This window comes from Meleagris gallopavo, chromosome 13, assembly GCF_000146605.3.
Source record: "Meleagris gallopavo isolate NT-WF06-2002-E0010 breed Aviagen turkey brand Nicholas breeding stock chromosome 13, Turkey_5.1, whole genome shotgun sequence".
NCBI classification, from domain to species: Eukaryota; Metazoa; Chordata; class Aves; order Galliformes; family Phasianidae; genus Meleagris; species Meleagris gallopavo.
Genome location: NC_015023.2, coordinates 13,795,262 through 13,803,582, shown reverse-complemented (window position 1 = coordinate 13,803,582; position 8,321 = coordinate 13,795,262). Strand labels below are relative to the sequence as shown.

Below are 8,321 nucleotides of genomic sequence, written 5' to 3'. Positions count from 1 at the left end.
GGTGGTGCGCCCCTCCCAGCCCGGCGGCAGCTCCTCCTCGCTATCCGTGTCCTCCAGCCCCGCGTACTTCAGCGCTGCCATCGGGACGGTCGCTCCGCACAGACCCGCACGGCTGCCGCCCGCCGGACCGCGGCCGTCCCCGCACCGCCCCTTCCGGCCGTCTCGGCCAATGGCGCGGCGGGGCGGCCCCAGAGCACCATGGGAAACGTAGTCCGGAGCGGCGGGAGCGTTCCTCAGGTGTGTCACTGAGCTGCTTTCCCTTACGGGACCGAGCTGACATCTTTAAGGACGGCACAAAAAAAAAGAAAATCTCAGGTGTTGGGGGACTGAAGCGTTTGAGGGAGGTACAAACCCAACAAAGCTCCAGAAAGCAACGAAAAACGAACAATTCTTTAAGCTCTGTGCTGTTAGCAGAGGCTCAGCTGCGAGGATCGGAGCACTGCGCGCTGGAGAGCTGGATTTAACTATTTATTTCCATTTCACATCTAATGCGAAGCACTCTGCTTGTGGCTGTGACAACTGACCAACAGCCCTTGTCCGTTCCCGTTACTCAGCACGCCCCCTGAACTGCTCCTGACCCTACACACACGCGCTGTCATATTCGCATCTATTTATGTAATAACCCAACCAAGTCGAAGCTTCTGCAACAGCGTCTTCCCACTGTCCTTTGGCGCTTGTTTCACACAAACTCGCTGCCGAAGAGAGGCTGTAATCTCAGGAAGCAGCGCCAGGTGGCAGCGCAGCCGCAGCAACGTGCAGCAGGGCTCTGACTCCCAAAGGTAACGTTTTAACGCACTACTCGGGGCACTGACCTATCTGGCTCCCTCCCTACCTACTGACAGCACCCTTATCTGTCTACAGAGGTACTTTGAACTTATTTCTGCCCTGCTGCTCCCATTGCATTGAGAGTTCCTCTGAGAAATTACACCTAGTAAATCATCCCCTTCCGCTAGGGATAAAAAACACGCACGCAATCAAGGGAGAGCTCCCATGCAGGCATAACGGGGGGTATTAAAACGGGCTGTAACCATACTCTCTAGGGTTAAAAAAAGGAAAGTTGGAAAGGGCAACTTCAGTGACATGTTCACTTCTGGTCCAGGAAGCTTCCAAAATATTTCTTAGGTGACTGAGTGGAGGGATGTGCTAGGGCACAAGAAAACAGATAAAAATCAATATTTAAAACACAAAAAGAGTATTAATTAGTATAGTACATAAAGCTATTGTTGGGTTTCTTCCTGTTGCAGCCTCTTAGTGTGGTGTAGTATCCAGCACTACTGGAACTGTGCTCCATGGGAATGTTGAAATCATTGGTCTGCAGACGTCCCAACTGTGTTGCAAAAAGTATGCATTACATCCCAAATGTAAACAACATCACTGCAGTATTTCAGTGATGAGGGGATACTACGTACTCTTGATTAGAAAGAAAAAAATCAAGTCTTAGATGTTATTCAGTATGCATATAATGAATTAAGGTGCACCAATGCCTTTCCTGTAACAATATTTATGCTGTGTGTGAAAAACCTAATTCTTGGTTTGGTAAAGCAGCCTGGATTTTTATAAGCTGTCTTGAATGTATGCACTACATGAATAACATGATACCATAGTAGTCATGGGCTTATATTGTTTGTTTCCACAGAAGCATTTGAGAAACCTCATAGGTTCCTCTTTGAAGTTTCAGAACTGACAGACAAAACAGTTGTAATACTCACAGCTTACTCTTCTCCCCTAGTTTTAACTGCTTCCCACTTCTCAGGAGTTCTTCACTGGGAAAAAAAACCAAAACTTTTTATAATTTGGTGACTCATTTACTTAATTGTTTCAAAAAAATGTTAAAGTACAACCATGTATTTTAATCTCAAATTCTGACAAGGGGAAAATAATCCACTCTACTTAAGATCCTCTTACTTGCTTTAAGAGTCGTATTATTGTAAACAGTGCCTCAGAGATACCATTCAGATCAACTACAGAAATACCAGATATTAATTCTTCTAAGCCTTGCAGACCAAGATTGATTCCACAGCCTGCCAGAATGTGGATAAAACAGGAAGGCATTTAGAAATGGTTGTTGATTTCACAATAGCATAAGTGTCAATTAGAATCTTAATCTCATTTTATGTTAGCTGTACTTTAAACCATCAAAATCAAATGTATTTATTTTGTTTCTCCATGGTAAACTTTGGCGTAAATTTGGTCCTGTAATTACATTAACAAGCCTAAGACAGTAAAAACTTTACTTTTAAAGTTAGTTACAGACTCATATGCTTTGCTGAATCATGGCAATTGTCAAAGACCTGAGTAGTGACAGATCCTACAATGATTAGAGCACTGAGAGTTAGCTGGACAAGAGAAAAGTGATCACGATATTGCAAAAGCATCCAGATTACTCAACAAAATGTTGTTTCTCCCTTTTGATTGAGGATGTGTCTGTTTTTTAGCAGCCGTGATTTAGGAATATCATGGACTTCTGAACAGCTCTCAGATCATAGTTTTTCAGCAGCTGCTAAAACATGTTTGCATAGGCTGCAGCTGTTTCTTTTCAGGTGAAAATTCTGTCTCCATGACTCATGCCTTTCTAACCTCAGCATTAGACTAAGGCTGTGTTCTGCATGGTCCATTAGGACATGATAAATGAACATTTGAGTTTCTGCACAGTATGGATGCACCACATCCTTCAAGTGAAGGAATAAGTATTTGTTCCTTGGGTGGAGGTAAACTCAGCTCTACATAAAATATAGAAGTTACTCTTTATTTTCCTTCAAGTTTTGAGAACTGTTTAAACTTTTGAAATCCTTGTTTTTACTCAAGTTAATTCTTAATAATTTTATCCTCCTTTCTTACATCTAAAAACATTATTTTCAGTATAATTTCATAGTTAATGGGATTCAAATAGGGCTTCTTTTTGACAGTCTTCTAAAAAACAACCTATGCATAGGGAAGCTATCAACAACACCAATGTAGAAATTGCAGAGTTGGAATCTTTGTCATAAGTGTTTCTGTATCTATAAAATTCTTATATTGTAGTGCAACAAACATTTTCATTCACTCTTGGTTTTACAGCCTCGTTCCTTGAATTCAGGGATACTACTCACATCTGAAGTTAAACATGGGCACCATCAGAACTGGAGGATATAGGAGAACATCTGGGTCAGTTTTCATTAGCCCAGCTCCTACCTGAAGCAGTAACAAGAAAGCTGAAGTATGCATATACAGCATTACTGGAAGTGGGAGACAGGGAATTACCAGTATATTTTAAAATGAAGATGCATGTTATATTTGACCACAGACATTAAGAGATGGAGTTTCCATTGTGAGAGATGTGAAAACATTCAAATGATTGGTATGTAACTACTCAGAAAAAAATCAAAGTGATGGAGCACAATGGGAAGAAGATAGAACAATAATTGTAACTGTTCATAAGTATTAATTACCACTATGCTTCCTGAAACAAGTGAGCTATCATTTGTGATTATCTGATTTTTAATGAGCTTCCTCACACTCATAGCAGTGGATGCAGCTTATGGACAGTGCATGCACTTCAGACAGATGTCGTTTAGATTGAACTTTAGCATTTTACTTGAAAAATGCTTCACTCCTAATAATTGTTCTCTCAAAATTCCTTCAACACAGCTGCTCAGGGTAACTAAGTAGCCACATGCTCCTTCCCTTGTTCTTGCAGATTAATGACCAGAGTTGACTTATTTATGAAAGCAACATACTGTAAGTACAGAGCACTGAAGATATGCCGTCAGTTTACAGCAGTACAGAGAGAAATGTGTTGTTTAAATACAGGATTGAGAAGATGAAGAGGGAAAGATGTTCTGCTAAAGAAAACATCCTATTCCTTATAGGACACTGCTGGGGAAAAAGCAGAAGTCCTACAACAGAAAAACACTTTCTGATAAGTTTTACAAAATTATTATAGTGAACATGGTTCTTTTTTTCTTAGGCTGACTGCTGCATTATTTCAGCAATAAGATGCCAGAAATGTCAGTGCAGCATGGATTGCAGTAAATTCACTCTGAGAAATCTTGAGCCGATTCTGATCTTGCTTAAACTATCGATAATAGACAGTGACATTTTACTTATGAGATATTTGTGTGCAGTTTATCACAAGTCTTCCTACATTTCCCCTCAGTTACCTTTAAATGATTATGCATTGTTTTTCTGTTTATACAACCTGCTTTTGTTTCCTTCTCTCCCCGAATCTCCAACAGTCATCCCAGCATAGCACATCACACCTGGTTTGTGTTCATACATGTTGTTTTCTTAGTGAGACTGTGGGAATTCTTCCTCAAGAAATGCTGCATGCAATCATTGTCATGCTAATAGAACTTGGCTCTAAAGATGCTTTATCAACCTTTTCAGGTTATCCTGACATTTGGCATGAGTTATACTGTGCCTTTTAGAAGAACAACCAAAGAGGCAGGAGAAAGGGGCCAACTACCTAAATTCAGATGAATTTCACCTATATGGCACATAACCTCCAAAAAAAAAAAACGTATTGTGCAAATCCTCTTGTAAGGCCACCTATAACAACAAAATCGTGGCAAAGCAATTCTTAGGACTTGTGTGGCCTGTGATGGGCTGGCCAGTAGGGATAGACACAATAGAAACGAGCCCCCATATAAGGCTTACTAAAGTTAAGAAGGGGTAAAGAGAAATACAGCAGCACAGACCCATGACAAACACTTTGTCTTAAAACAACTGTGTTGATCATTAGCTATGTTTCTTCGTTTGAAGTTAGATGGTCTACAGTGTCACACAGCTGAAAATGTGTCCCAGAGAGCCAGCCTCGTCATCTAAATAAAATAAATAGCATGAGGCCTAATGCATGTCCCTGAGGCATTTCACTGGGTACTTCTCCTTGGTGGACTATTATCTTCTTTTTATGATCCTTCAGCCAACTTTCATTCTGCCTGAAAATCAATTTGAATTCAGCAGTATATTCATTTGCATTCCTGACTTCTACTGATTCTGTAATTTAGTAACAAAAAAAAAACCAAACCCCAGTCACAGTCACTTAATCTACTAACTTAGTATTACTACGACATAATGAGAACAAAAGCATTCAGGGAAGTGTAAGTTAATGGATACATAGAATTTAATATCAAATCTTACATAATGACCTGGAAAACAGTGCATTCCACAGAATGATATGTTTGTATCAGAGAAAAAAATTCAAATGGCTGAATTCTCACATCAGCACCAAGTGGATGGATTTTCAAAAGGGCATAAGTTATTGAGTGATGAATACTACTGAAACTTGGGTCTTGAATCTGAATGTACTCTTAAAACACCGGTCATGACTTCCCTTGAAAGCCTGGCTTTTATTGTACAAGATGTTTGAATTAAGGTATTTACCTCTTCTTTCTGAATGAGAATATATGTTCTGTGGTTTTGAAGACAGACCAACAGGGAGGCTGCTTCTAAAAATAGTCTGTGCTTGTGCAGCCTTTAAAAATGAAAAATAGATCTTTAAAGAGTAATGCTTAACAATGTACCCTCATTACTCATGTTTAAATTGCTTTTCTTGGCACAAAACATCTCTGCTGGAATCTCTATTCTGCAGTTGAAGAGAATCCAACATTTTAAATCTCTGATCAAACTCAAAACTCTCTGCATTTACTCTATCATTGGTGGTAAAATTAAATCCTCAAAATAAACTAATAAAAATCTTCACACTTCTGCATCCCTAGGCCATACACAAGGCTCTAGTGGGGATCTGCAACAAACATTCAACAAGTGTTCAGAGTACTCAAACATAACAGCTAACAGCACTAAAAAGCAGATCTCAGTCCTCATAGCTATCAATCGTATTCCTGAATGTTTTTCATGCTATTAGCTTCTAATAACAAGTGTGATTTATCTGGGAGAGAGGTTCTCTTTCTCCTCAGTAGAATTTAATTGTATCTTGATGTTTCAGAAGAGTGTGAAGAGTTTCCTAGTTCCTGACAATAAAGCAGATATCTATGCAGTATGCTGTTGAGCCAGAAGATGGGGAGAAGCAAAAAATAAGCAGAGGTTCTTGCCCTCCAGTATTTCTCAAGCGAATCTTACTGTCCATGCAGAAAGCTGTACTACAAAAGAAAAATGGCATAAAAAGGTGACTTTTATGGTGCCTGACTGACATTGCAGCTAAGAAAGATTTAAACCAATCACAGATGATGGCAGTTAGTGTGCTCCCATTTTCTCATGATTCAGTCCAAAGAATCACGCATCTTTAGCATGTGAGACACACAGTTGTTCCCAGCAGAGCTTGTTAGTTCAGATAAAGTTCCATGCTGAGTGACTACATAGATTTTTGAAAAGAGAAATCATGTCTAGCTGTCTTGGAACACGCTACTACAGTCATTTGATTCCATAGACATACTATATTCATTCTGACTCGGAAGAATATATGTTCTTATCAGCTGTTATAAGAGGGTGGCTGGTACAGTTGCTACAAGGCAGATCAGCTTTTCATTTTTCACTTTTTTCCTCTTCCTCCCTTCCCTACACCCAATTTCTTTCTTCCCTCCAAGGAAAAGAAAAGAATGCCAACAGTCAAAACTTTCAGCTGAGTTTAATCATTTTTCCCCTCCTGGTTTTTTGGTTTGACCACAAAACCAGACAATGCATTTTTCACCCAGCACTACTAATGAGCTCCTTTCTCAGAGTCTTTGTACGCTGCATAATGAAGAACATCTGCATCTTGCGTAAAGCTTGACATTTCCCTGCCTATTCACCAATGGCTTTTTTTTTTCCTTCTTTTCTTTCAATGACTGAATGGATTAACACTGCAGTGCTACTAATGCAATGCACGGGAAAGAAAACTGGCAGAATCTCCAGAACATTCTATTCTTATCACCTTCCCTTAATATTTCAGTAGAATTACCCAATTCATATGGTAATCATTTCCTTCTAATCAATGTTTCATATTTAACCTTGCCTATTCACTCCTACTTACTGCTACTTGCCAAAAAAACAGAATGAGACTATTGGGACTATATGTCTTTCATGATATTAAGAACAGATTAATAATACTGACAGCACACTAACAAAAAGATGTTTTTTATTAATTAACACTTATAAATAATTTGTTAAAGGTTGCAGCGTGATTAATGTATGATAATAAACAGCTATTACATGGATCAGCCAACCAATAAATTGCTCCTAATTATGAAAACTCTTTTGATGTTTTTGGAGTACTTCTCAACCTTTCTTAAAAGAAAGGGCCACCTACAATCCTGGAAAAAAAAGCTTTGACTGCCAGGCCCTTTATAAAAGGAGTATTTTCACTACCATACTATTTCATATGAATTTATTATATTTTATTATTCTTATAAGCATATGCCTTTTTCTTTTTTCCCCTTAATGGTTTGGTCACATGCATAGGATTACTTGTGAGATTGCTTTTAGAAAGGTGAAGAGGCTATTTTTGCATGCTATCTTCTTATATCTGGAGTTATCAGTGATTCGCGTTGAGGTTCTGGTATATGGTACACACTACTCGTGTAAGGGGCTATTAACATTTTATTAACTCATACTAGAGGTGTACTCACGGACTAAGATTCCAGTCTTGGACATTACTGAACATCTACATGCGCACACTTGCAGATAGGGTTAGTTTGCTAAGAAACTATTTTAATGCAGCACTAGTAGAATAATAGAGTTTCAGTAGGACATCTACTGGAAAATGAAGAAACTGGATTTAAAAAGAAAAATACTGAAGAAAGGCAGCAAATCTTTCCTTTGAATGAATAAGGGTTTCATTAAATCTCCGAGGATCCCTGCTGTGCCAGAATCTAGTGGATGTTATTTAACTACAACACATCAGCAAAAATGCTGTAGTAAAAATAATAGTATTAGAGAAACAAATTTATATAGGAAAGAATAGAAAAAGCCAAAGCTGTTCTCTTTATTACCTACAATGCTATGATGGGATGATAATAGCAGGGTAGCAAAGTCTATAGCTACTGCAAATGAGAACAAGCCCAAACGCAGCACCCACAATTACAGAAATGAAGGAAAAGAGCTGCTTACCTTCAGAAAGCTTCAGGTAGGCAGAGATCTCCAAAAAAGAAACCTTCACCTCTACCGCCAACCCTTAAATGAGGTCTGAGAAGGGGTGGATCCTGGCTCCACCCCTTCCAGTCACTAAGGTACATTGCATGCACCTGAGCTCCCCTGGGTTGGCTCTGCCTTTCCACCAGGTGCTCAATTACTGTTTCAGGCCATGACAGCATTTCCACTATATTACCTCTATTCCACAATATAATCTGGCCTCATCCCAAAACCTGAAGTGGATTCTCCACAAATCCATCCACTGCTACAGGCTTTTT

At 39.3% G+C, this 8,321-nt stretch overlaps 1 long non-coding RNA gene across 1 annotated transcript; it reads right to left on the bottom strand.

Moving 5' to 3' along the window:
- Positions 1-36: 36 nt before the first annotated feature.
- Positions 37-8,070, bottom strand: LOC109369725. The gene is made up of 3 exons (XR_002119149.2): positions 8,023-8,070; positions 1,710-1,763; positions 37-1,143 (listed from the first exon to the last, which is right to left on the bottom strand). It is a non-coding gene; the product is annotated as an uncharacterized LOC109369725 (long non-coding RNA).
- Between the last annotated feature and the right edge of the window lie 251 nt (positions 8,071-8,321).